The sequence below is a fragment of the Sciurus carolinensis genome, chromosome 13, assembly GCF_902686445.1.
Source record: "Sciurus carolinensis chromosome 13, mSciCar1.2, whole genome shotgun sequence".
Lineage (NCBI taxonomy): Eukaryota > Metazoa > Chordata > Mammalia > Rodentia > Sciuridae > Sciurus > Sciurus carolinensis.
The window spans coordinates 40,216,522-40,242,098 of record NC_062225.1 but is presented as its reverse complement, the minus strand read 5'-3'; the positions used below and the strand labels follow the sequence as shown (position 1 = coordinate 40,242,098).

At 39.4% G+C, this 25,577-nt stretch overlaps 1 protein-coding gene, 1 long non-coding RNA gene and 1 other non-coding gene across 6 annotated transcripts in view; 2 read left to right on the top strand and 1 right to left on the bottom strand.

Annotated features, from left to right (window-relative positions):
* The window catches only part of Vps54 (VPS54 subunit of GARP complex), a 98,230-nt gene extending 89,311 nt beyond the window's left edge, over nt 1-8,919 (bottom strand). For all 4 annotated transcript variants that reach the window (XR_007104623.1, XM_047522267.1, XM_047522268.1 and 1 more), the window contains exon 1: nt 8,786-8,919. The gene's annotated coding sequence lies outside the window, so the exon portion shown is untranslated. The remainder of the gene's footprint in view (nt 1-8,785) is intronic.
* Trnap-cgg (transfer RNA proline (anticodon CGG)) lies at nt 6,126-6,199 on the top strand. Its single transcript has one exon. It is a non-coding gene; the product is annotated as a tRNA-Pro (tRNA).
* Nucleotides 8,920-9,751: 832 nt separating the features above from the next.
* The window catches only part of LOC124962979 (uncharacterized), a 35,369-nt gene continuing 19,543 nt past the window's right edge, over nt 9,752-25,577 (top strand). Inside the window, exon 1 of the long non-coding RNA XR_007104624.1 lies at nt 9,752-10,058. This is a non-coding gene — a long non-coding RNA (uncharacterized LOC124962979). The remainder of the gene's footprint in view (nt 10,059-25,577) is intronic.

The following is a 25,577-nucleotide window of genomic DNA, read 5'->3' as shown; positions in this document are numbered from 1 at the left end:
ATTGCTAGAAGAAATCATGTATTAATATATTCCCAAAGATAAAAACAACACAGACTTATCCAGTTTTGGAACAGCTCTCTACCTTGCTTTTTTCAAAATAGAAATAATCTAGTGTTAACAGTCTATTAATTAAATATATTTTATACCTAGATCCCTAATGGGCAAGTCTTCAAATAATCTAAATAAGTACTCAATAAATGTTAAGTAAGAATAAGTATGATGCTTTCAAGGAATTTTCATTTTAGGAAAAATAAAGTAAAATAGCTAGAAATATCTGCATTAAGTCAGTAAACAGTTCAAGAATAAAAATAGTAAAATGTTAAAAGAAAAAAGTAACAAGGTCCATTATTACTATAACCCCAAACCAACAATAAATGAGTATTTGAATCAATGAGTTTGGCATTACCTCTACATTCCTCTCCATTGTTTGGGTCTTAGCCTAGTTCTGCCTTACTAGTTTCTCTACTTGGCCTGAATCCCACGGTCAATTACTTCAACAGACTCCTCTGCATCTTCAATTCTCTTCACCCTCATCCATTTTCAATACAATCTTTCTTTGCTTTATTCTTGCCTGTAAAACACTGCCAGAGAAAACTATAAAATGTGCTAATTATAAATTTGAGTTATAATCTCGGATGAAAGCTTATATTGCTCTGTAATCCTTTATTTTGAAACATTTCCCTTTCCCATTCCACTCAGTATATGTAACATTTTTATTACCCTCCTCCTGTTCCCTACCCAACCTCCATCAAATTCTAAGCTCAAAAGTAACTTCTTAAAGCAAATTTTCAGATGACTTCTCTCCCATATTCAAATGTACTTAATTCTCACCTGTACACAACTCCCAAATTTTTGAAGCAGAATATCGGTATCTACTGTTTTCAGAGTTAATTGACTATTCTTAACTTCACCTATTCCCATTTCCTCTGGGACCTTACTCTATTCATTATTCCCTATCTTCAATACCTTCATCAACCAAACAAACAAAAAAAGTACCAAATTAAACTTCTTTCCTTCAACCCTATCTCCTTCAGAGAGCATTCTTCCTCCCCTTCATTAGCAAACCTTTATTCAATTTTCATCTAACCTGACCTTTCAAAAGTCAATAAAAGCAATAAATGTATAAGGAATGGGAGTTAGAAAATAACCATATGGGGCTGAGGATATAGCTCTGTTGGTTGAGTGCTTGCCTTGCAAGCACAAGGCCCTGGGTTCAATCCCCAGCACCGTGGGGGGTGCGGGGGTGCGGGGGGTGCAGGGGGGGTGGGGAGGAGAACCATTTGTAATCCTCCAAGTGATGCTTTATTCAAGCAAGGATCATTAGTGTATGCCAAAACCATTGGTTAAAAAGTTGTTGGGGCAAATCAAAACTACCCTAAGATTCCATCTCACCCCAATTAGAATGGCGATTATCAAGAATACTAGCAACAATAGGTGTTGATGAGGATGTGAGGAAAAAGGTACACTCATACATTGCTGATGGGGCTGCAAATTAGTGCAGCCACTCTGGAAGCAGAGATTCCTTAGAAAACTTGGAATGGAACCACCATTTGACCCAGCTATCCCACTCCTTGGCCTATACCCAAAGGACTTAAAATCAGCACACTACAGTGACACAGCCACATCAATGTTTATAGCAGCTTAATCATAATAGCTAGATTGTGGAACCAACCTAGATGCCCTTCAATGGATGAATGGATAAAGAAACTGTGGTATATATATACAATGGAATATTACTCGGCCATAAAAAATAATAAAATTATGGCATTTGCAGGCAAATGGATGAAATTGGAGAATATCATGCTAAGTGAGATAAGCCAATCTCAAAAAAACCAAAGGACAAATGATCTCACTGGTAAGGGAGGATAGGAGGGGGGCAAGAAGGGAGGAAGGAGGGACTGTATAGAGGGAAAAGAGGGGCGAGGGGGCAGAATAAAATAACAGAATGAATCAAAAACTATTACCCTAGGTAAATGTATGATTACACAAATGGTATGCCTCTACTTCATGTCCAAACAGAGAAACAAGATGTATCCCATTTGTTTACAAAAAAAAAAAAGTTGTTAGGGTCTGGGAATACAGCTCAACAGCAGAGCACTTCCCTAGCAGTCTCAAGGTCCTGGATTCAAGCAACAGGACCACCAAAAAGGAAAAAAGGTTAGGGCACAGAATACCTACATGACCATTAAGTATCACCCTATTACTTATTTATTAAACAATAGAGAATTGTCAGGCCCCACCTTTACCAAAGGGACAAGTGTGCATTACCAATGGGGGCAGAGGGCAGCCTGATATGATGCGCCTGCTGATACATACTATAATGCAGTAGGAGGATCACACATCATTTTTGTGGTGGTCTTGCCAGAAATGTCTCACAGAATCTAACTGTAAGGTAAGAGACCATACAGAATGTGGAGAATACTCTGGAACAAATGGACTCTATTTTTCAAAGGAGGAAATTCACAAAAAGAGGGAGGCAGTGGGTCTATTTTGGCTCACAGTTTCAGAGTTTTAGTCCATGATCACTTGGCCACAGTGCTTTGGGTCTTTGGGTGAGGAAGAATATCACGATGGGAACTCATGATGAAGTAAAACTGCCAACCTCATGGCAATTAGGAAGCAAAGTGAAAAAGGAGAGGAAGGAGCCAGGGTCCCAACATAGCCTTCAGGGGCTCACTCCCGAGGACCTACCTCCTCCTAATAGGCCTCACCTTTTAAACTTTCCACCACCTCCCAATAGCTCTATCAGCTGAGGACAAAGCCTTCAACATATGAGCTCTTGGGGGACATTTAAAATCCAAACCATAACAAAGCATACTGTCAGAAACCACAAATAATTCAATATGCCTGAGAAAATTATATACTTGGAGAATGGGTAAGTTGTCATTAAGGCTAGAAAGGTAATGCAGAAAAAGAACTAAAGGAATTTACAAATCTGTTAAAGGAATAAAGAATATGTATTTTATCAGGATGATGAAAGTCACAAATAATTTAAGCAGAGGAATGATATAATCAGATTTACCCTTTAGAAAAACCAGATAATAGCACAGAAAATGTACTGAAGGAGAGCAAGACTAGAAGACCAGATAGGAAATTTGCAATAATCTAGGTGAAAGGTACATTAAAACTGTCTCAGTGTTAGAGGAGTGGGAGAAAACCAAGATTTCAGATGTTTCTCCAGTCATAATCTTTTTTCAGTGTCCCATACTCCATTCTAACTGCCTACTGGGCACCTTTAACTACAGGTTTCATAGATACCTAAAATTCAAAATATATAAAACTTAATTCATTATCTGCCATCTTCATCCATCTCCTCCGCCTGCCAAAATTTTAAACCTTCTCCAACTTAATTAACTGCAACACCATCTATGTAGTCTCCCAAACTAGGAGGAACTCTGGAGTCAATGTGACTCCCTCACATTTCCATGTTTTTCAATTTCTATACGAGGTCAGACTGTCCTATGGATTCTACCTCCAAACACACCACAAATCCTTCCCTCAATTCTCCATGTCACTTGACATGCTACAGTTAAGGACTTTATATGAAGATTATTGTTATTAGAATCTTGTACCATAAGTTCTTCCTTGGTCCTAATCTCATTCAACTTCGGAATCACTTTTTCTAAAATTCATATTCATTTAAGTTACTCTCATTAGGTCTAAAATCTCTGGCATAAACCCCATTTACAATCCAGCCCCCAACATGCTCTTGCATTTAATCAAATTGCAACGACAAAAAAAAATTTAAACAAGTTCAGGGTATGAACTTTCTTGACATAATTTTTATGATTTCAAAATTATACTTTGTTCACTCTATAGAAGAACACCTCATAAAATATGATGCGTCACCATAATGTTCATATGCAAATACCTACTCCTTAAACTTCCTTTGAATTAAAAAAGTCAACTATTGAACATAAAATTCTCCAAATCCACGTGATTATTTTGGCCATGAAAATTTTACTCCATTTTCTAAAATCCAATTTTTAAAGTCCATTGTATTAAGAAAAATACCTACCAATACCACCACATGGCTTACTCTGAATATTATCGCAAACTATTCCACCTTTAAGCTACTCCCTGAAAGAATCTTACTGAATAGTTAGAGCTTTGTCTACTTTTTTACCTTACTTTTATATGATTAAGGAAAGCTGACCAGTTAACAAAACTATATAAAATTCCCCATTAAGTATTTTAATCAAATGAACTCTAAATGCTACAGCACAACTATGGATTACTGAACATACAGAATAATCAAAGTAACTCTCTGCAAGAAGAGATGTTGAAAATAATAGAAAAAGAAACAAATCTAACAGGATGAGAATTTTACAAATGATGGGAGGCTTAAAACTCCTATTTCTTCAGTTAAATTCTCCCATTTGAAGAGCAATTATCACTGGTTAGAAAAACCACAAAATAATCCTTCAAATACAAAAGAAGTCATGCATACTAAATGCAAACAAAAGGAATTGTTCTCAAAAAAGTAATTAGTCCAAATAACTATAGCTTACTCTTCCCCCAAAAAAACTCTGAAATTCTGAAATAACATTTCAAAAACATGAAAATGTCTTCTCAAATACATATTTTAAAACACAGTTAAACCCCCCCCCCGCTTTTTTTTTTTTTTTTTTTTTGGTACTAGGGATTGAATCCAGAGATGCTTAACCACTATACCACATCTCCAGCTCTTTTTTTAAGTTTTGAGCAAGGCCTCACTAAGTTGCTGAGGCGGGTTTTGAACTTGCAATCCTCCTGCCTCAGCCTCCCAAGGTGCTGGGATTACAGGTGTGCACCACCTTGCCTGGTCGAGTTAACCCTTCCTTGATAACTTAATTTCACCATTTATATTAATCAGTTATTATAAGAGTGAAAACCTCAGGTACTACTGAAAGTCGTCAGTTTGCACTTGTATTAAGGATTATAGTGATATGCTAATTCTTCTATAAACTTATTATGGACAGACAGATGGAAATATATACTTAGTATTATATCCTTAGTAATATATCCTTCTCCTTAAGAGCTGTCATTAGGGTTAGGGATTAAGCTTAGTTGGTAGAGTGCTTGCCTTGCATGCACAAAGCCCTAGGTTCAATCCCCAGCATAAAAAAAAAAAAAAACTGTGATCAGTCATGGTTCCCCACCTCCCCACCTTGCTATCTCTCAATTCTCATCTTTGGCAATTTCAATATTGCTTTTTAATTTGATTCTTCTGAAATAAGTAATACATATGGTATATAACATAGTTAACATATCATCTTACTACACATTAACTCATTTAATTCCTATAATAATCTTGTAATACAGGAATCATTACTACCATTATTTTATAGATGAGAAACCAAGGATCAGAAAGACTGTGACTTCTCTAAGAAATGGATCCTAAGTAGCAAAACTGATCCCAACTGTCAATCACTTTTCATCACCAAATTAAACTTGTTAAAAACATTAAATAAGAATCAAAAGTGGGGCCTGTTGGGGAATTAAGATGAGATTTGAGTATAAACTTTGAACTTTTCTGGATATTCACAACATATATATGCACAAGCACACATGTATTAGTTAATTAAAACACTTAGCTAACTTCTTTCTTGGCAGTTGAAGCTGCAGGTGGATTGGGGGTGGAGGGGAATTAGTCTGGCTAAAGAAGATACTATCAGATTTTTTCGAATTTGAAAAACCTATGCAACAATAACCAATAATTCAAAACATAACAGTAGCTCAAATCTGTAGTAATATTAAGCTGCCATAGTAGTAATATTAAGCTGTATTTTTCTTCAGATTTGAAGACAACTACAGAGTGAAGAATATGCATTACATCATAAATAGACTTCCCTTACCCTCCCAGCCCAGTTGCTAGAGGATTTCAAGTGTTAAGTGGAGACTATTTTTTCACCGGGTGAAGGTCACGAACACCATCTCCAGCCTTTACCAGAATCATAGAAACAACAGATTTATAACAGCACTATTGACATTTTGAGTCAGATAATTCTTTGTTATGTGGATGGGGTATGTCTTTTACTTTTGTACAATAGTTAGCAACACCCCTAGCTAGATGCCAATAGTTACTCCCTTCAGTTCTAACAACCAAAAATGTTTCCACACACAGTCAAAAGTTCCTTGGGGGCTGGGGATATAGCTCAGTTGGTAGAGTGCTTGCCTCGGAAGCACAAGGCCCTGGGTTCAATCCCCAGTACCGCAAAAAAAAAAGTTCCTTGGGAGGCAAAACTGACCTTGGAGAACCATGTTAGGGTTCTGGATCTTTGAAAAAGATTTCAATCATTTGTTAATTACAATTTTTAAAAAAATATATATTTTTAAAATTTGGATTTTAAAAAATGTTAATAGTACAAGAAGCTATCTAAATAATACATTTGTGACACTTACATAAAGTATTTCATTTACATGGATACTTTAGTTACCCCCTTGTCCTCAAAGCTGGAAGAAGTCGGTTCTTTCCAAGCTCTGCTAGCAAAATGTCAAATACACATGAGAATCTAAACAATTCTACCAACCAACCCACCCCTAATCACACTCCCCATTTCTTGTTTTACATGGACACATTGCATCCTGGAAATTCAAGTTTCTACCCTTCAGATTTCCTCATCTGGTTCCTGCCAACAACTTGTGAAGTAAGCAGGAAGTAAACTGATGACCTTTAAGGTCTTTTCCAACTTGATACCCTAATATTCAATGGCAAAACCCCTCCTCCAACTTTAACTTACCCCCAGTGGACCAAACTACCTCTTGAGGTCACCAAAGTCATTTATACTTTTTTCTTTCTTCAAACTTCATATTTATGATGACCAAACAGTTTATCTGTTGTTTACAATATCGCTTTAAATACTGGGTGATCAATTGCTTATTCCCTGACCCAAATAAATAATTTAAAACAAGTAAATTGATTTCTAAAAGCATAACTCCAAGAAATTTTGAGTTAATGACATTTGTATGAAAGGGTCACATTAGGCAAATATTGAGATAAAAAGTAGATTAGTGGATGCCTAGAGCTGCAGGTGGTATGAGGAGAATGGGGAGTAAATGCTAATGGGTACCAGGCTTTTGGGGGGTAGTAGGTGATGAAACTTCTAAAATTCGATTACGGTGCTGATCAGAGAACTCAGTAAATATGCTAAAACCCACTGAATCACATTTTACATAGGTATACTTTATGATATGTTGTTAATTATAACTCAGAAAAGCTGTTCAAAGCTACTAGCACTTGCCTACCACGTGTAAGGTCCTGGGATAAATCACTAGGACCAAAAAGGAAAAAAAGAAGAAAAAGCTAAAAGTAGGAAAAACGAATTTCAATCAACTTTTATTGATGGAAAAAGGAGTGTGATTAAGAACAAATTCTGCAGTTTGCCATTTCATGGGTTATATAAGATTTGATTTGAATTGTGACATAAAAACATTATTTTATCCAGAAATAAATGGTAACTTTTTCGGAAAACAAATATATGCAAATTTAATCATCTTTTCTTGTAAACTGGATGATTTTATCTGTCATGATTTTGAAAACAATGAAAAACATTTCAAAAAGTTAAAAGCAGTAGTAACAATACTTCTACAGTAACAAGATACATGAGTATCTCCAACAAAGCATAGGCTTTACAGTTTTATAGTGAACAGACTGGAAATGTAATAATTCTAAAGTTACCAGAACATTTTAAAATAGCCAAATCACAATAAAACTGCAAACATCTAACCCATAGACCAAATTATCATTTACATATATTGATCTATCCACTTATCAGGAACAATGATCACTATGAACCAACAATACCCATTTCTAGGAAATCAGACTCTGATTTACAGATAGAGTCAAACAAATCCCATCATTCCAACTGTTTCATCATAACTGCTCAGTAATCAATTAGAACTCCCCATCATTTATAAAAGTGACTGTCCATCAAGATCTACAGGTAAAGTTATAACAATATATATTTCGGTATACTACAAATAATTTACCGAGATGTCACTTGCCAAGTAAGCATTTACTTTTAAGACTGCCCTGGGTTTGACAAATCAGAAGTAGAGCCAATTAGAAACAAAAACAATTCTTCAAAAGTGGAACCTCTATAAAATACAAAAAACCAAAGTTCTAAAAGGGAATTCTAAAAAAAATTTTTTTTTTGTAACTCTGGTCGGTCAAAATTCTAAAAATACCATCCTGAACTCAACACATGGGCAGAGCAGTGGCTAATTATAATGGTCAGGCAAAAGTTCCCAAACGACGAAGGGAAGGCAGGGATGGCCTACCTTTGTTATCATGCAGGGATAGAAAGAAGTACAACTGAAGAAAATTAACCACTGAACCAATTATTGCGAGCTAAATTACCTAACTGCAAAACATCGAATTAGTCTTGAGTTTTCCCCAGAGCTGGGAGAAATTTTAAAACAGAAAAATAAAAATTATCCCAGTAGGCTCCAAAAAGGGCTAAGGGCCGGGCTGGAAGAAAAGTTTGGAATCAGTATCTATGAGGAGTGATGGAAGTTCCAGAGTCGGGATCCTGGAAAGGGGCGAGTTCAGCGTCTGCGGCCGCCGACAGGAGAGGAGCAGAGCTACTGGCCCGGATCCCCAAGGGAGAATGACAAGGAAGAGAAGGTGGCGGAAGGGAGAATGGAAGCTTCGGCGCCGGTCACTGGTGACCGAAACTCTTGTCAGCTTCGGGCCAGGGAGGAGACAGAGAGGGTGGGGTCTCGGTCCCACTCTCCGCAGTAGGTCGGGGTGAGCCAGGGCCCCGGAACGCAGTGGGCAGCGGGGGGCTGGCCTGACACCTACCTGCGGTCCCGGGCAGCCGCCCCACAGCGAGGCCTAGTGCATCGCCGCCGCCTCCGGCCCTCCACGTCGCACCGAGGCTGCTCCGCGGCCGCTGCCACCCGGAGCCCAGCCGGGCCGAACCCGGCTTCCCGCCTCCGCCTCGCGCCTGCTGGCCCGTCAGCCGGGGGAGCACAGGGCCGCCCTCTCTGAGCCCAGCTCCGCTCGGGATAAGAGGCGGCAGCGGCGGCTCCCTCACGTCTCTCCCGGGTGTCCTGTCAGCCAGCAGTTTCCCCCGGGTCCGCAGCACCGCCTCCGCCGCTGCTGCCACCGCCTCTCCCACATCCCCGGCCTCCAGGGGAGCCGCCGCTGCCGCCGCTGCCGCGCAGCGACCACTGCCCCTGGGGCTTCTGATTCCTGCTCCACTGCTTCTCCTCACCCCGCCGGCCCGACCCGGCAGGGTCCGGGGAGATCGCGCCGGAGGCTGCCGCGAGGCCGCCGCAGCCCCCAGCCCACAATCCACCGCGCGGTTCCGCCGGGGCGGGAGGACCGTGGCCCGGACCGGGGGGGGGGGGGGGGGGGAGCGCCGGAGCCTCGGTGAGGGGCCGCGGCGCGGGCCGGCGCGCCCTCCGCGGGCGCAGCCGCGTTTCCCCCGGGCGGGGAATACCCCGCGCGGCTCCTCTGCGCCTCCTCTAATAGTACTACACACAAAGACAAAAATCCTCGCTGAACTCTACTTTTCCCCACGACCCTTCCCCCCAACTGAGGCAGGAAGTTAAGGATGACAAGATGGCGGAATATGCCAAGATGTCGGCCGGGTCACAGGACTATATACCTGCTTGCGTCACCCACGTTGCCAAGAGAACTCCCGCCCTGGGCTCAATAGGACCACCCATAGTTGCTATGGGAACACCCCCTCCACACCTGGGTTCAATAGGACCACCCACAGTTGCTATGGGAACTCCCCAGCCCTGTGCTTAATAGGACCACCCATGTTGCTATGGGAACTCCCGTTCTGGACATCAATAGGACCAAGGGAAATGGAATAAGGCCAAGTGCCACCCCTTCTGGAAATCCCTAGGGAAGGCAGATATGAAACACTGGTCTCCTGCTCTTGGATCCTTGAGCCATTCTCTCCCACTTTGCTGCAGGTTTTATGGAGTGTACTCTGACTTTCATAAATCTAGCTCACGCCGCGTCTTCTGTGTGTCTTGCTCAATTCTTTGTTGCAGACCCCAAAAACTTGGACATTGACTTGACCTTCCTCCCGTAACAGTTTTGGCAAGCCAACTAGAAGGTAAGCCCCCTGAAACCCTCTCAGGCCTTAATGTTTCACTGTTCTGCTTTATCTGTTTTTCTATCAGAATCTCTGATGGTAACCCGACTGAGGAGCTATTGACAGTTTCCCCCGAGGACAATCAGAAGGCACTTCTATCAGAGACAGTGGAAAATCTTTAGCCCAATAGGATGGAGAACCAGAGACTCTGCTAGACCCTGGAATGGAAGACCCCATCCCCCAGATAATTGTGATATCCCAGGGTGACTTTCTGGGATGACTCTGAGATCCAGGGGAAAGGGAGCTCGTCTGTCATTTGCCCAATGGGGCAGAAGGTCTTCTTTTCCTCATTACTTCTGTATTAATGCTACTTCACCTGTTTCTCCCAGTGATCTGCCTAAGGCCACACTCTCATTAGGCACCAGATGGGCAGTTAAGAGCCAGTAGGGTGCCTGCCACTTTAAGACTCCTGTGACAGGATAACCTAGTTGTGAGCCACAGTCAGAATTAACCTGTACCAGACTCCAGACAAAGCTCACCATCATAGGCACATAGTAAAAACACATCCAACTACCTCAACCCTGTAGCTATCCAGGGCAAATAATGTCAGACCTCCCTTTCTGTTGTGGGCATTAAGCCCAGCCCTGATTCCATACTCTTTCTTCTCTTGCCTCCTACATACTTCTACTTCAAAACTCCCAATTCCTCTTCTCCTGAAATGTGCTCAAGACTTCCTCTTGGAAACAGACTGCCCCTTTTGCACTATTAGCACCTTGCTACCTCTCTTAGACACTTGGGGCCTACTGGCTATGGTGGTTTCTTTCTCGCATACTAAAACACGGACCAGACCAGATGAAAATTGCTGTTCATTTTATTACTTTAATTTGATGAAAAGTGGAAACAGGATTTGGATTGCTGGAATACAGCCAAGCAGTCCCTGGCTGATAAACCAGGCTGGGTCCACCTTAGCCTCTCGTGTAGGGAAGCCAAATTTCACTGGACTCAGGAAATAGCTTTAAGGATGCCCTAAATCCGGAAATACCTCTAGGAGTCCCCACCATTATTGTTGACCACCACCCTTGGAAAAAATTCTGCCTTATCCTTATGGTTAAGAAAGCACTGCAAGGTTGAGGTTGTAGCTCAGTGGTAGAGTACTTGCCTAGCACCCGTGAGGCACTGGATTGATCCTCAGCACCACATAAAAATAAATAAAATAAAAATATTGTGTTCATCTATAACAACAACAAAAATTCTTTTAAAAAGCACCCCAGAAAAAAACTGGAAATCCATATGTAACAAAATTAAATTAGACCCCTCTCACCCTGCACAAAACTCAACTCAAAGTGGATCAGGGACCTAGCATTAGACCAGAGATCCTGCACCTGTTAGAAGAAAAAGTAGGCCCAAATTTCCACCATGTTGGTTTATAAACTGAATTCTTCAACAAGAATCCTAAAGTGCAAGAAGTAAAATCAAAAGTCAATAAATGGACTGGTATCAGATTAAATGCTTCTTCACAGCAAAAGAAACAAGAACATAAACAGAGAGCCTACAGAGTGGGAGAAAATCTTTGCCACCTGCACCTCAGATAGAGCATTAATCTCCAGGATATAAAAGAACTCAAAAAACTTAACACCAAAAAACCCAAATAACTCAGTCAATAAATGGGCCAAGGAATTGAACAGATACTTCACAGAAGAAGAAATACAATCAGCCAACAAATAAATGAAAAAATGTTCAACATCTCCAGCAAATAAAGAAACGCAAATTAAAATTACACTGAGAGTTCATCTCACTCCACTGAGATGGTAATTATCAAGATACAAGTAACAATAAATGTTGGTGAGGATGTGGGGGAAAAGATACACTCTTACATTGCTTGTAGGACTGCAAATTGGTGCAACTATTCTGGAAAACAGTATGGAGATTCCTCCAAAAACTCGGAATGGAACCACCATTTGACCCAGTTATCCCACTCTTTGGCGTATACCCAAAGGACTTAAGTGTAGGACACTTAAGTAGGACACTTATATAGGACAGTATACTATAGTGATGCGGCCACATCAATGTCTATAGCAGCTCACTTCACAATAGATAAGCTATGGAACCAACCTAGGTGCCCTTCAAAAGATGAATGAATAAAGAAAATGTGGTACCTATACACAATGGAATTTTACACAGCCATAAAGAAGAATGAAATTATGGCATTTGCTGGTAAAATGGATGGAATTGGAGATTAACATGTTAAGTGAAATAAGCCAGTCCCCAAAATCCAAAAGCCAAATGTTCTCTCTGATATACGAATGCTAACTCACAATAAGCAGGGGAGGGGAGGGAAGAATAGAAGTACTTTGGATTAGATCAAGGGGAATGAAGGGAAGGAAGGGGGAATGGGAATAGAAAAGATAGCTGAATGAGTCAGACAGACATGAGTTTTCTATGTTCATATGACTAATGTAATTCCACATCATGTGCAACCAGAAGAATGGGAAGTTTACTCCATGTATGTATAATATGTCAAATACATTCTACTTTAAAAGGTGTTGAGGATACATATACAATTATTGACAGTGCTTGACTTTGCAAAAGGAACCCAGGAACGGAAAAAGGCACACAAGGAGGGTTTCACACTTTGCTTTAGATATTTATCACGTGAATCTTCTACGGTGTATTAATATATTATTTCTATAATTTGAAAATAAAAAATTAGAGCTTTCTTCCATTAAAAAAATACATTGTACTGTCATGTATAGCTAAAGAGAACAACAAAAAAATAAGAGTAGATACAAAAAAAAAAAAAAAAAAAAATAGTGAAGGTGTTACCCCTCCCTGCATAGATCCAGACCCAATCCTGGATCAGTCAGAGGAGACCTTGTTCTGTAAACAAATGGGAAATTTTAGACTCTTCAAGAAGCAGCTACCTGAAAGATAAGTAAATAACTTCTGGTCCCCTGGTAATTCTGGTGGACTTCAGTCTAGGGTTTATCTTCCTCTGTGTATTGTGTTCATGGTTCTGCTGTTTTTGAGGCTGTATTCTCAAGAATAAGGTCCTTTACTGTCTCTTTAATATAGGATTACTTTCCCCAGAGCGCTGCTACAATATTAAGTTTTATTGTTCCTTTCCCCATTTTTATCCCAACCCTGGCCAATGAGAACCTACATTTGGAAAACACTACTGCATGAACCCTAAAACTTAACTAGTCTTGGTGGTTATGTATATCCTCTCACATGTGGGGGTACCCTGTACCAGCCATGTGACAACTACGGGGAAGTATTTCCACAAAATTCAATCAACACGCTACTACTGACTATGACCCTTGGGTTGTTGCAGCCATTACTACCCTTCAAACAATGAACAGACTATGGCATATAAAAACAATTCTACTGGTACCCAGGACCACCTACCACCTAAAGGCACACTCTTCTCCCACTTAATTCATAATCCCATTGACCAACCTGTATATTCTGTAAATTTTCCCACCCTAAAGCTCATCCTGTCAGAACCTTAGATCCCCAACATTGCTCATATACCTTCCAAGTTAAACAACCACCCTTATGGAATACTTCTTAGAGCTCTTGGGGGCCAAATAGAATCTGCAGGGAAAATAACTACCTTCAAAAATTTTATCTATCCATTCGCAATAGCCTCAAAAAAATAAAATAAAATACTTGGGAATCAATCTAACCAAAGAGGTGAAAGATCTCTACAATGAAAACTACAAAACATTGAAGAAAGAAATTGAGGAAGACCTTAGAAGATGGAAAGATCTCCCATGTTCTTGGATAGTCAGAATTAATATTATCAACATGGCCATACTCAAACAGAGAAACAAGATGTATCCCATTTGTTTACAATAAAAATGAGTTAAAAAAAATTCATCGTACCATATATTTCAAAAAACTAAAATAAATAATTGTTAATGTTTTCACCACAGTGATAAATGTTTGAAGAGATACATATGCTTACACTGATTGAACAGTCAACAATATAGACATTCATTGAAACATCACATAAATCCCAGTAAATATGTATAATTTTACGTATCGATTAAAAAACCAGTAAATCATCTAGAAAAAAAATGACCACATTTCCAAAGGCCCTATACAGATTTAACGCAATTCCAACTAAAATCCCCATGACATTTCTTATAGATACAGAAAAAGCAATCATGAAATTCATCTGGAAGAACAAAAGACCCAGAATAGCCAAAGCAATCCTGGGCAAGGAAGAGTGATGCAGGAGGTATCACTATACTAGTCCTTAAACTCTACTGTAGAGCAAAGTAACAAAAACGGCATGGTACTGGCACCAAAATAGGTAGATCAGTGGTACAGGATAGAAGACACAGAGACATACCCACATAAGTACAGTAACCTCATTCTAGACAAAGTTGCCAAAAACTTACAATGGAGAAAAGATAGCCTGTTCAACAAATGGTGCTGGGAAAACTGGAAATCCATATGCAGTAAAATGAAACTAAACCCTATCTCTCACCTTGTACAAAACTCAACTAGAAATGGATCAAGGATCTAGGAATTAGACCTGAGACCCTTCACCAATTAAAAGAAAAAGTAGGCTCAAATCTCCATCACTTTGGCTTAGGACCAAACTTCCTTAACAAGACCCTCATAGCACAGGAAATAGAAGCAAGAATCAATAAATGGGATAGATTCAAACTAAAAAGTTTTTTCTCAGCACAGAAAACAATAATGTGAAAAGAGAGCCTACAGAGTGGGAGAAAATCTTTTCCACACACACTTCAGACAGAGCACTCATCTCCAAAGTTTATAAAGAACTTTAAAAACTTTACACCCAAAATACAAAGAACCCAATCAATAAATGGGCTAAGGAAATGGGCAGACACTTCACAGAAGAAGATATACAGGTGATTGACAAATATATGAAAAAGTGCTCATCATCCCTAGTAATTAGAGAAATGCAAATTAAAACCACCCTAAGATTTCATCTAACTCCAGTTAGAATGGCTATTATCAAGAACACAAGCAATAGTAAGTGTTGGCATGGATGTGGGGGAAAAGGCACACTCATGCATTGTGGTGGAGTTGCAAATTGGTGCAGTCACTCTGGAAAGCAGTATGGAGATTCCTCAGAAAGCTTGGAATGGACCCACCATTTGACCCAGCTATCCCACTCCTTGGTTTATACCCAAAGGACTCAAAATCAGCATACTACAGTGATGTAGCCACATCAATGTTCACAGCAGTTCAATTCACAATAGCTAGATTGTGGAACCAACCTAGATGCCCTTCAATTGATGAATGGATAAAGAAACTGTGGTATATATACACAATGGAATATTACTCAGTCATAAAGAAGAATAAAATTATGGCATTTGCTGATAAATGGATGAAGTTGGAAAATATCATGCTAAGTGAAATAGGTCAAGCCCAAAAAACCAAAGGCCGAATGTTTTCTCTGATAAGTACGTGACAATATATAATGACGGGGGGGGGGTGATGGGGGGAAGAGAAGAATGAAGGAACTTCGGATGGTGTAGAGGAAAAAGGGGTGGGAAGGGATAGGGATGGAAAAACAGAATGAAACAGTGTTACCCTATATATATGTATGATTACATGAATGATGTGAATCTACATTGTGTACAACCATAGAAACGAAAAGTTGTACCCCATTTGTGTACAGTGAATCAAAGTGTGTCTGTAGGAATAAAAAATATTTTAATAAAAATATGGCCCCCCTTTCTAGTCCCCTTAACCATGGTCCTCACTGGCCTCACGGCAGCCACCGGGACTACGGTAGGGAGAACCTTCCTCAGACAGAAGACACAACTTTCCTAGGACTCTGCAGTGGCTCTTGTCCACATGAAAAAAACCCTAAAACTCCTACAAGAGCAACTTGACTCACTGGCCAGTATGGCATTTTAAAACAGAGGATCTTAGACGTACTGCCTTCTGCTGAAAGTGGAACTTGCCTGTACCTGAAAAAAGAATGCTACTTTTGTATTACTAAATCTGGCCAAGTATAACAAAACCAAACAAATATTAGAGCCACTAATATGCAGGGTCAATCATAAGGGGTGTGGGGTGACCATTCCTGGCTTCTTACGCACTACTCCCTTTTATGGCTCCTCCTATAATCATTATCTTGGTCATTCACTATTAAGGACTAAATTTGTTTCTTCCAGACTGCAGGCTGTCCATGCCCAAATGATCCTACAGGCTCAGTATCAATCTCTTATTTCATAGCCTGATCCCACTACATCTCAGATACTAGAGGCATTCTGCTGTCTCATCCTGATCAGACAGGGCAAGAGTTTCATCATACCCAATGAAGTAGGGACAAGAGTCCACCATCAGCCTGAAGCAACTACAGAAAACAAGATCTCCAGGCCCTCCGCTGCCTCTAAAGAATTTTGGGATAATGTCTCTTTGGGGGAAATGAGGCAGGAGGTTAGGGATAACAAGATGGTAGAATATGCCAAGATATAGACCAGGTCTCAAGATTATGTAACTACTTGAGTCACCCACATTGCTATGGGAACACCCACCCTCAGCATGAATAGGATCACCCATATTTCTATGGAATCCCCCACCCTGGGCATCAGTAAGACCAAAGGAAGAGGAGTAAGACCAAGTACCACCCCTTCTGTAAATCTCCTACTGAAGGCAGAAAAAAGCCTGGTCTTGGGGCCTTGAGCCATTCTCTCTTACTGGGCCTCCTCTGTTTTACAGAGTGTACTTTCACTTTCAATAAATCTAGGCTTGTAGCTGCTTCTCTTGTATGTCTTGCTCAATTCTTTGTTCCCAATGCCAAGGATCTGGACATCATCTTGACCGTCCTCCAGTAACACCACCCCGTGTTGTGGTCTAGAACACCCAGTTGCCACCTTCCACCTTCGTGGGGTCTGGGATACAATCCCTCTGCATGATCCTTGCCCACTTTACAGACCAATTTACTCTAATCTTCCCTAAATCATCCAACATCTATTTAAGCACATTATTCCACAAGATTCCTTTCACCCCCTCAGAGGAAATGCTGTTCAATTTCCCAAATACATGCCCTTCAAATGTTCAAGTTTACCCTCTAACAACAACCACCCACCCAATCTGAAAATAGTACATTGTTTCTCTGAGGCCTTTGCAAGTGTTCCCCAAGTTCCAGGCCTTTCTCCCAGGCACCCATTACACTTCCCTGGCATTAAAATCAGTTATTCCTGCTATTTGAAGATAGAAACTTGGAGTATGTAAATAAAAAATTTATTCTAGTTCTGTTTCTTAACATTCTTCCTGGTTTCAGAGGGTTTTCAATCTTAAACTAAACAAAATACAATTCACATAAGGGGAATGTCTTAGAATATTTTTAAAAAGGCCTCAAACTATGCCTTAAGTTTAAGATTTTGTTCCATTTCAACAGTATTTCTTTCCCTAAAAACAAGTTCCAAGCATTTATCAGACACTCAGTATGTTTTTAACAAATCAAAAGTCAAAATGTAACTCCTGCAGTTGGAGATTGAAAAAAACAAAACAAAACGAAACAAAAACTGGTGCAAGTTTCACTTCTAAGAAGTCACTTTTGAAAACTGCAAACATAACTCTGCGGTTTACTCACCAAAGAGGTAAAATTGGGGGATGTAAAGGACAAAAATAACTGAGAGGAAAGTCATACATTATAATTTTCTAAATTCAGTTCATAAGTGCAAAAGAACAGGAGGTAAACCTCAACAGATTCAGAGAAGCCTTTATTCCTTCGCCCTATGGTACCCATTTTCCGCATGGGGAAAATGGATGTCAGTTACAGAGGGGATTTTGGTTTTATAGGGTACAATGAGGATGTTATAATCATTGGAAACCGTGCACCTTCAGGGGCTAGTTGTACAGGTTAAAACCAGACCGGAGGGATGAGTACTCAAATCTTGCCCATAGTCATTCAGGACTAATTTGACGTGGGGGAAGGTCAAGGGTTAGGGCCTGGCATTCCGGATCCGCCCCTTTCTTTTAAGGGCCCGTTGTTATCAGGAATGCACTGGGAGAAGTTTAATGTTTGACCAATTTCCCCTCCCAACTTCCGAGCCACACCACACCGTCCCTCCATTTTCTTGGGGAGCTGTCTTATAGGAATACTGTTTTCCATAACCCTTCACAGTTCTTGTGAGAAAACTCCCAGTATGAAGAAAATATATCTATAAAATAATTTAAAAGTTTTTTTAAGTCCCTGCTTTTGAGAAAACTCCCAGTATGAAGAAAATATATCTATAAAATAATTTAAAAGTTTTTTTAAGTCCCTGCTTTTATCTCTTATAAAACCAGATGAATTTACATGGAAGCCGAACCAAATGATGGTTATCAGAGTCTGGGGGTGTGTGGGGGGGTGGAGGAACTGCAAAGTTTCAGTTAGAAGGAATAAATTTTAGGGACCTGTTGCAGAGCATAGTTACCATAGTTAATAACAATGTGTATTTCAAAACTGATAAAAGTAGATTTTAAATGTTCTTGCCATAAAAAATAAATCAAAGTGACAGATTATTAGTTTGATTCAATCATTCCTCAATGTATACACGCATCTAAATATCCTATTATATTCCATAATTTTATGTAATTGTCAATTTAATAGTTTTAAAATTTTTTTAAGCATAAGTATTTTCATTTTAGCTGGGTGCAGTGGTGTATGCCTGTAATCCCAGCTGCTTGGGAAGCTGAGGTGGGAGCAAGTTCTAGGTTAGCCTCAGCAACTTAGTGAGACCCTAAGCAACTCAGCAAGACCCTATCTCTTAATAAAATACAAAAGAGGGCTGGGGATATGGCTCAGTGGTTAAGGGTCCCTGGGTTCAATCCCTGGTTTAAAAAAGAAAGAAAGAAAGAAAGAAAAGAAAATACTAAAGAAAGGATTGACCAAATTTCACCTAAGGCCAAAGACGAAAATAATTTCACTTAATGTCTAGAATTAGTTCATAGATTATACTAAGAAATGTATTAAGCTACTTACTATTTTGAACCTTATCAGGAAGTCAACAATAGTTCAAAATCTGCCTTAAGCCTGCCTGGTTTGACTTTTTAAAAAGCACTGTGAAGTTGGGTTTAGTGCACGCTTACATTGCCTGCTACTCAGGAGGCTGAGGAGACTGAGGCAGGAGGATCACTAGTTTGTAAGATCAGATGGAGGTAACCGAAGGACAGATAGGCCAGAAATGATTAAAAAAGAAATTTATTGGGCCGGTTCTCAGGCCAGGTTCACCAGTCAGCGAGAGTGAAGGGCCCTGGAAGTCGCACCGCAGCTCTGGCGGGCTGCGTTTTTGTAGTCCGGGATAGGAGGGAGAAGGCCTGAGGGTTTAGTGTCCTCCTGGGGTTGGCTGCAGACCCTGCAGGGACTCGTGCCCTTCTAGGATTGACTGGGGACTTTGCCGAATGTCCGGCAGTTAGAGAAGTCATTAGGGTTTATCTGTCAGTGCCTGAATGGTTGTTCTTTGGCACACACCGGCTGCTTGATGCCCTGCCCGCATCCAGCTGCCTTGGATTACCCTAACATAGTTCAAGGCCAAGTGAGATCTTGTTTCAAGATAATGTGTTTTTGTTGTTGTTGTTTGTTTGTTTTGTTTTTTAATAACTGGATATGTAGCTCAGCAGTAGACTGCTTGCCTAACATGCACAGTCCCTTGGTTCAATCCCCAACGTGACCAGACACAAAAATTATACATGTATAAATGTGAGTGCAAACTAGAACAACTTGGAATCACTTTTAGAACAAGGTAGGGTTCCAAAGTGATTCCAAGTTGTTCTAGTTTGCACTCGAATCCTTGCATGTGTCCAAGACACTAGAACAAGACAAACCGGTTTGCTTCCTCATTATCCATTTGTTGATAACATACCATAGGAAGAAAATGCATGCTGAGTATTGAACTTAGTTCTAGCACAATGTTTTACTTTTCTTTCTTTCTTTCTTTTTTTTTTTTTTTTTTCTTTCGTTTTTTTGAGACAGGGTCTTGCTAAGTTGCTCAGGCTAGCCTTGAATTTTCAATCTTCCTGACTCAGCCTCCTGAATCACTGGAATTCCAAGCATGGGCCATTAGGCCCAGCTACTTTTACCTTTCCACAAACAATTCATAATCTTGAATCTAAACAGAAAAGCAAATGTTGACAAGGTTTGCAAAACAGAAAAAAATGTGTAAATTAGACAATTTTATTTAAAGGTAGATAAATTTCAAAATAATAGGTTCAATTACTATCACTTGAATTGTTCCAATAGTAAAAAGAAATGCCAAATTACAAATAAATATGGATAGATATATTATTAGTATTCATTTCCAGAAATTATGGATGACATAAAAGTTAAGAAAAACTGATAGAAGATTCTATCACTGACCTCACGAGAAGCAAATATGAAGAAAATATTTAGTTGCTGCATTACTAATACTATACTTCTGTAGTTGGCATATGTATTATATCTGTTAATAATCATCAAAGACAATAATCCCCAGAGTCATATATTCTCATTTGAGGGAGAATAGCATGATTTTTAATGCTATAATACTATAAAGGGCCTATGAATATTTTTACTATATGTTTGGTACATATTTGTATGACAGTAGTGAAGTTAACACATCTGCTCAATCATCTGCTCAATTTTTTTGCAATATTGGTCATTGAAACCATAGCCTCACACATGCTAAGTGCTTTATCACTGAACTACACCCCTAGCCCAAACACTGCCATTTTTTTTAACACTACCATTTTTAATGATTCATTTGACAGAAACTACTGATGAAACTATATAACCATGTGCCAGTGTAAATACAGAGGACAAAGAAGGTACTGATACAAAGAACAAATAGAAAAATCATTTTGTAATTTAGTAAGATCTAAATTTAGTAAGTACTAGCCCCTCTTTTTTTCACAACAAACCTTGAATCTATCAGATGGAAACTCATTCAAGTTCTCTAACCTATTCCTCAGCCAAATACGTATAATTATTTTATACATTTAGTATACATAATCTTTGGTAAGCAAAATCTACATGTATTCATGAACTAAAAGTTTTATGCTGATAGTTGTTTCATTAGGGTTTGGTTTTTTGATTCAATGTCTTGAATTGTTTTATCTATCATATTTAAGCTATTTTTAAATGATACAATGTTTTAAAACATAATTTGTAACAGTATGATTAACATGAAACTATGTTTTGATGTTCCCTTATATATAATGTAGGACTATCTTAAGATGGAACTTTCCAGTTTACATTTAGTATAGTGTAAGATATTAAAACTAAATGTGGCTATAAGCACTACTGGGAATTCTAAAATATTTCAGTTGATAACAATACACTCAATAATTCTGTTTTCAATATGCCATCTGTTTCTCTCTTCTACATGAGCTGCTTGATTGCTTTGGAAGCAATTATTTAACTCTGAAATTTCTTTCTCTTTGACTCTGATATTGCCAAATTTCTGTTTGATTATCATAATAATAGGAACTACCATTTACTAAGAATTTACTGTACTTCAAACATAGGGAAAATCAAGGTAGAATGGTGTATTAGTTTTCTGTTGGTATGTACAAATTGCTACTAACTTAGCAATTTAAAACAACACATTTATTATGTTACAGTTTCTGTGAGTCAGTAGTGTAAGCATAATTTAGCCTGTGTTGGGTCTAAAATCTCACAAGTTTGTAATTCAGGCCCAGTCAAGGGCTGGGGATGTGACTCAGCAGTAGAGAGCTTGCCTAGCATATGTGGGGCCCTGGGTGTGAGGCCCTGGGTTCAATCCCCAGCACTGCAAAGAAAAACAAAGCAAAAGCAACAGTCAAAAGTATACTCCCATCTGAAAGCTTGACTGGGGAAGAATCTCCTTCCAAGTTCACCCGGATTATTGGCATAATTTATTTTCTTTCATTTGTAGGTCTGAAAGTCCTGGCTTCTTAGGAGCCAGAGGTTGCCCTCAGCTCCTAGAGGCCACCTGCAGGCACATGCCCTATGGGTCTTTCCAACATAGCTACTTCTTCAGCAACCCAATGAGGAGTGTTTCCAACATCTCTAAATCTGCTAGCCAAACAGTGATATCCTTTCATCTTTGCCTTAGTCTGTGCAGATTATAAATTTCACTCAAACTCAGGGAGAGGGGATTATACAAATGTGCGAACACCAGGGAGAGGGGATTATACAAATGTGCGAACACCACGAGGTAGGAATTGTGGGGGGCTATGCTCAATTTTGTCTATTACCTGCAATGACTAATGTCACAGGTTTTTGGCTAACCTTGGATTTCAACTCAACTCTGATACTCTAGCTATGTGACTTTGATTATCTTAGTCTTTCACTCTTTTTTTTTTTTTGGTACCAGGGATTAACCCCCAGAGGCACTTAACAACTTGAGCCACATTCTCCAGCCCATTTTTGTATTTTATTAGAGAGAGGGTCTTGCTGAGTTGCTTAGGGCCTTGATAAATTGCTGAGACTGACTTTGAATTCACAATCCTCCTGCCTCAGCCTCTGCCACCGCTGGGATTACAGGTGTGTGCTACCCCACCCATCAGTCCTTCACTTTTAGTTTCTTTATCTGTGAATAAAGGCAATAACCTCTCCCCGCCTGTTTGGTACCAGGGGTTGAACCCACAGGTACTTTACCACTGAACCATATCCCCAGTTCTTTTCATTTTTTATTCTAAAGCAAGGTCTCAATAAGTTGCTTAGGGTCTTCTTAGTAAATTACTGAGGCTGGTTTGGAACTTGCAATTCTCCTGCCTTAGCCTCCTTAGTAAATTACTGAGGCTGGTTTGGAACTTGCAATTCTCCTGCCTTACAGATGAGTGCTACCGTGCCCACTGAGGAAATAACCTCTTTATGCTTTATTTTTCTCCCATGTAAAATAAGGCTCATAATAGAGTAATAACTGATAACATGAAATGCTCAATAAGCACTTGTTAGTTTTTTTCTCCTACAGGCCCCCCAACCCTTTCCTGTTTTCTTTTATTTTGGTCTTGATCCATTAGAAGTCCCCATTAGCATTTCAAACCTCTTAACTTCTTATTTATTCTGTGTCCAGGGTTGGTGTATGTGTGTGTGTGTGTGTGTGTGTGTGTGTGTGTGTGTGTGTGTTATACAATGGTGTTGAAGGTCATTCAAAACCAGCTCTATGGGCTTGGGTTGCAGTTCAGTGGTACAGCACTTACCTTGCATGCATGAGGCACTGGGTTTGATCCTCGGAACCACATAAATAAATAAAATAAAGGTATTGTGTCCATCAACAACTAAAAATTTTTTTAAAAACCCACAACTCTAGATTCAATACCTTTTAAAACAAGACTGAGGGATGGAGGTGTGGCTCAGTAGTACAGCTTTTGCCTAGCAAACACAAGGCCCTGGGTTAGATCTTTAGCACCACAAAAAGCCTAAAATAAAAAACAAAACAGAATAGCAATAACAATGACAAAGCAAGACTGATATTATTGTAAATGTCATGTTCAACTTGAGGTTGGCAAAATTAATAAAATGATAAATCCATAACATCAGAAAGATAATTATTAGACATAGAGTCCTTGAGAATTTAGAAAACATTGCTGATTAACTTTACTTTTTCCCTCAATCATATTCAGTATGCATAAGCTACAAAAGAACATGTTATGGCATAATATTATTCCTGAGCTCTGGGTTGCATCCCAGCTCTGCCTCTTTCTAGCTAAGTAACCTTGGGCATGTTACTTCAGCTCTCGAAAGCTGAGTTCTTTATGGATATGATAGTACCCACTTGATAGGAGAGCTGTGAGGATTATGTTTAAAATTTACTTAAATGCCATAGCTTAGCACCTAACTCATAGTACTTAAGTGGTAATGATCATAATCACTATTATAATCTTTACTATCTCATTACTATTAGAAAGGCTATATTAGCAAACCCAATGAAATAGGAAGTGGAGAGATATAGCTATGAATGAAGTGGGTGAAGTAAGGCATATGAAACCACAAGATCTTAAGTTCTCAGAAGGAGTGAGGATGTGGCTTAGTGGTAGAGTGGTTGCCTAGCATACTAAAAAACCTGGGTTTAATCCCAGGGAGGCTGAGGGAGGAGGTTCCCAGGTTGGTAGACCAGCCTCCACAACTTAATGAGAACTTCAGCAATTTAGTGAGAACCTGTCTCAAAAGTTTAAAAAAAAAAAAAAAAGGACTGGGAATGTAGCTCAGAGGTAAAGTGTCTCTGGGTTTAAGCCTCAGTATTTAAAAATAAAATAAAATTGGACCATTTCCCTAGAGAATTATTTATATATCATTTTGCTAATCATTATCATATTTTTGCTTTATGTTGCTTTTCACAGTATTTAGTTCTTTGATCTATGAAGACTTTCTCTAACAAACTAAATTATAAATATTTCCAGGATAGGATTTTCTGTTATTGTTGCCATTGTACTTTTTAAAAGATTCCCTATGGAATCTGGAACAATATAGTACATAACAGACTTTTGATAATGCTTATTGAATTAGAAATAAATATTAATTAATCCTCTTTATTAAATGTTTTTGGTTTAAAAAATATAAATAATTTAAGAAATTAATGGATGACCTTGATGAAATCCTTCTTGACTCTTTCATATACCACATCTAATGGGTCAGCAAATCCTATTAGTTCTACCTGCAAAATATATCTAAAGTAAACACTTCTCACCTCTCATATAGTACCACCCTGAACCAAGTCATCTTGCCTGCAGGGACTCTTAACTGCAGCTGTTGGGTTATAATTAACTCTGCTCATTGCAGGAAGCACCATTCACAGAAAAGGTAGGGTGAATGGTGCTTCCTGGAGTTGTGCAGTGCAATGATTCTACTTGCCTGGATTATTGCAAAAACTCGTAACACATCCCCTTTCTGTTTCTGCCTTTGTCCCTTACCAGTCTATTCTTTTTTGGGGGGGTGGGGGTGGGGGGTGGTCGGGTTGGGGGAGTACCAGCGATTTTTTTTGCGGCAAGGCAGTACCAGGGATTGAACTCAGGGGCACTCGATCACTGAGCCATATCCCCAGCCCTATTTGGTATTTTATTTAGAGACAGGGTCTCACTGAGTTGCTTAGCACCTTGCTTTTGCTGAGACTGGCTTTGAACTCTCTGAGTCTCTGGGTTTACAGGTGTCCCCCACCATGCCCAGTTTACCTGTCTATTGTTAACACAATAGCTCGATCCTGTTAAAACTTAAGTCATATCATGTAATTTCTCTGCTTAAAATCTTTCAGAAGCTCCCATCTCACTTTTTACCTCTCTGGTACCTCTCTGGCTGCATCTCCTGTTCCTCCATTTTCCACTCTGCTACTAGGTTACATTGGGCTCCTCACTCTTCCTGGGACATGCCAGGCATGCTCTTGCCTAAGAGTATTTGCATTTGCTCATCTTTCTGCCTTATATCTCATCCACCACCCCCGCAGATATCCACATGGTTAATCCCTTCTGGTCTTTATTCAAATTTCACCTTCTGCTTGATGTAGTTGAGGTACACACCTGTAATCCCAGCTACTTGGGAGGTTGAGACAGGATTGCAAGTTCAAGAATGGCCTGGGTAGTCTAGGGAGAGTTTGTCTTTAAAAAAAA